This window comes from Mirounga leonina, unplaced genomic scaffold, assembly GCF_011800145.1.
Source record: "Mirounga leonina isolate KUSES-001 unplaced genomic scaffold, KU_Mleo_1.0 Mir_125, whole genome shotgun sequence".
Taxonomy (NCBI): Eukaryota; Metazoa; Chordata; class Mammalia; order Carnivora; family Phocidae; genus Mirounga; species Mirounga leonina.
Window position 1 is genome coordinate 73423236 of NW_023270305.1, and position 3715 is coordinate 73426950.

Consider the following 3715-nt stretch of genomic DNA (forward strand, 5'->3'; position numbering starts at 1 on the left):
TCAATCTCTACTCTGTCCTTGAGGGCAGTGTCCTCTCTGAGCAGATGAAATAGAGGAGGAGGCTTTCCTGTGGGGGGTGGGGCACGGGGGGCCGGAAAGGGGGGAAGCCTTGTGCCAGACACAAGGCTAGGGGAGCAGAGTAGGGCTAACTTCAGCTCCTCCTTGTCCCCTTGGCCATTGGGTAGGACATGACATACACAACCTTACTCTGGGCCACTGGTAGTAGAGACCAAGTAGGTCATAATGATCAGGCCAATGAGGAGACAAGGGACAGCCTAGCACTTATAAAGTAGAAAGGCAGTAGCAGCCAAGGTATGAGTTTGGGAAGTAAATGTATACACTGGTTAAAAGACAGCAAGAATGGAGCTTGAACGGAGCTTTGGTCTGAGCTGTTTGCCTGTCGAGGCTGGCACTCCTTGTATGTGCTTCCTGACCTACTGATCTCAGCTGAGTCCTGAGTAACAGGGTGATTTCCTAGAGCACCCAGTAGTTGTCCTGATAGACAAGGCCGATCTCATTCTTGTAAGTTGGTTTTCCTTAGGGGAGTTCAATCTATAGTTACAAAAGTGTTCTGGTCCCAGAGGACTCTAAAATCTTCACACTCTGCCATCCCTGTCTGAATGGAATGATTCATCTGAGCCATAAAGACAGGCAACTTCTGGACTCATTCAAATGTAATGTGTCCCATTCACTGGTCCGAATGCCATCCACGTTCAGAATGGCAAAAAGGCATCCTCATCTGGCCACCGCTTGGAGCCTGTATGAAATGCTCTTGAGTGGTTTTTCCACAGAGGCTCCCACATCAGAAAAACCACTGTGGCTCTGGCACCAAGCGACATCCTTGTTGGGAATTTCAGTGATGAAGTTAAAGATGAGTTAAAGGGTATAAATTATTCCTGGAGGAAGTTTCTTGTGGGAAGGCTCATTGCAGGGTGTCAGTGGGGAAGCATCCACACTGCCATTGTGCCCTTGTGCTACAGCGATGGCCAGAACCTCTGCTTTTCCTGCCAACTCCTCCCTGAGCTCTAAGACTCAGAAACCTCTTTGGGCCAGTTGACCCAGGTTTATTTTATTCTAAAATAAATTTTGCTAAAACTGATCTATCCAGTGGTCTAGAGTTTTGTCCTTAGCTTAACAGAAACTCACACTGAGCCTCAGGTTTGTACATACTCAGAAAAGGGGGCTGGGGGAGGTCTGTCTAAGCCAACATTTACGGAATATATTCTTGCCAGGTTGGCAGAAACACTGAAGATGACAAATCAGCATTAGGGACAAAGGTTTATTTACACTTCTTACATGCAAATCAACCAAAACAAAGTGGACAACTGAAACAAATTTTGTATATATAGGATGTCTCCTATATATGGTAATTAAACAGTTGAACTCAGTGGGATACAATGAGAAAAGAGTATACTTTTCCCACTTCACTTTCTAGATAAGGTGACCATATGTTCTGGTTTTCTGGTATACACCTGCTGTCTAACTATAATATCTCACTCTGAAAACATGCTCTACTTTGGATGATTGTCACTCTGCCTCTGACACACACTGGAAGGTACTCCTTATTAACTGTGGATGATACCTCAGGCAAATCTCACAACCATCCTGGGGTCTTCTGGGGTTTAATACCTACATTTTCTATCTCTGTTATTTCCAGATTACAGTTCCAGGTAAGATGGAGTAAATACACACCACCCTATCTTTCCCACTCTTTGCAACTATAAAATCTGAATAAAATGCTTAGAAAATCAGTTTGAGGATTTTGAAATGTAAATCAAAGCAGAATGACTGGAGAGAACAAGAATTCAAAGTTTCATGATTTTACTTTCCTCTGATATCCCTTGGCTTGGACTCAACATAGTCTGAAACCCGAAAGTGGATATTGGTAATAACAGAGAGTTCCAGAAGAAGCCCTCTCGTTTCACCGTGAAGACTGGGGAAGGAGTTTTCTAACACTCTTATATTTTTTCCTTTCTATGTTCTTTTACTTCCCAGCCTCTAGGCAATTCTGCAAAAGCAGAGGCAAGAGGGCCCTCAAGAGCCTCCATCTCTGTGGAAGGAGAATTGTCCACTTTGATACAAGAAGCTGTAGTCCCTAGAGAGTGTGGCAAACCTCTTTTGATTGTTTTTTTGGTTTCTCTGTCCTCTTACCATTTAGGTGTGGAGATAGAAGCAGTTGGAGAAGTGCACTGTAGGGTATATAAACACCAACACTCTAGCCAGAGAACTGCAAAAAAGAGGTTAGGAGGCCTCTAGAACCAGAAAGTACCATGGGGATTGCAGACAGAAAGGACCCCAGGAAAGCAAACCCATGAAGTTGCTTGCAAACTCCTGGGCTCATCCCTAAACTACATATGCATAAATCTGGCCCAAAATAGAATACTATAAATTTTGAGAATTGAACTATAGGATAGACCACTTCCAGAGTTCCAGACTGACCACTGAAAGGTGTATATATGGAATAAATCTAAATAGAACTAAAAGACAGTGAAATAGAACTGACATTGAAACCACAAGGCTGGTTAGAATTTGGGGCTTGAATCCAAGTGGGTCAAGTACTTGCTAAACAAAAATAGCATTCTACATAGGATTTCAATAAGATCCAAAGTTGCATAACATAATATTTAAAATGTTCACGACACAATCCACTGAAAGCAAAAAATTACATTTTCTGATAGGGTTTTCAATGTAGGTAGATATAACATATAAGTTAACTACAACATAAAAGAGAGAGGGTAGGGGAACTTATGTGGTGGTAAGGTATCTACATATCACTTGAAGTGGTAAAATATTGATTTTAAATAGAAAGTGAAAACATAAGTATGTTATATTTTAATGCCTTGGGCAACCACTAAAACAAAGAAAAAACAAATTTAAACAAAAATAGAATAATGAAATTGTTAATTTCCCCCCAAAAGAGGGACGGAAAAGGAAAACAGGAATAAAAAACTGAGAAAGCAAAGAGAAATCAAGTAATAAAATGGTAGACATAAATCTAAACATATCAATAATTATATTAAATGTAAAATGTATAAACATAGCTATTAAAAGGCCAAGGTTATTAGAACACATTTTTTAAAAAAATGACCCAACTATATTCCCTCTACAATAAACACATATCAAATATAATGATATAGGTAGGCTGAAAGTAAAAGTTAGATATAAATATATTATATGATTATTAATTAAGGGAAAGTTGGAGTGCCTGTATTAACATCAGCTTAAGTAGACTTCAGAGCCAAGAAAATTACTGGGATAAAGACAATATCATATGATGATTAAAAGGATAAATTTGCTAAAAAGATGTAACAATCTTAAATGTGTATGCACATAACAACAGAGATTCAAAATACGCAAAGTAAAAACTGACAACTAAAAGAAGAAATAGATAAATCCACGCTTGTACTTGGAGCCTTTAATATTCTCCTCTCAGGTACTGATAAAACTAGTAAACAGAACTTAAGCAAGGACAGAGAACTGAACAATACCCTTTCATTGGAATTTCTGGATCTATTTGCCAATTATAGCAGAACACTCAACAACAGCAGAATACATGTTATTTTGATGTACATATAGGACGTTTTCCATGATAGACTATATCCTAAGTCATAAAGCAAACATTACCAAAAATAAAAGAATTATACAAAATATGTTCTCTATAATGGATTTAAACTAGAAATTAATGACAGAATGTGACAGGAAAAAATCTCAAAAC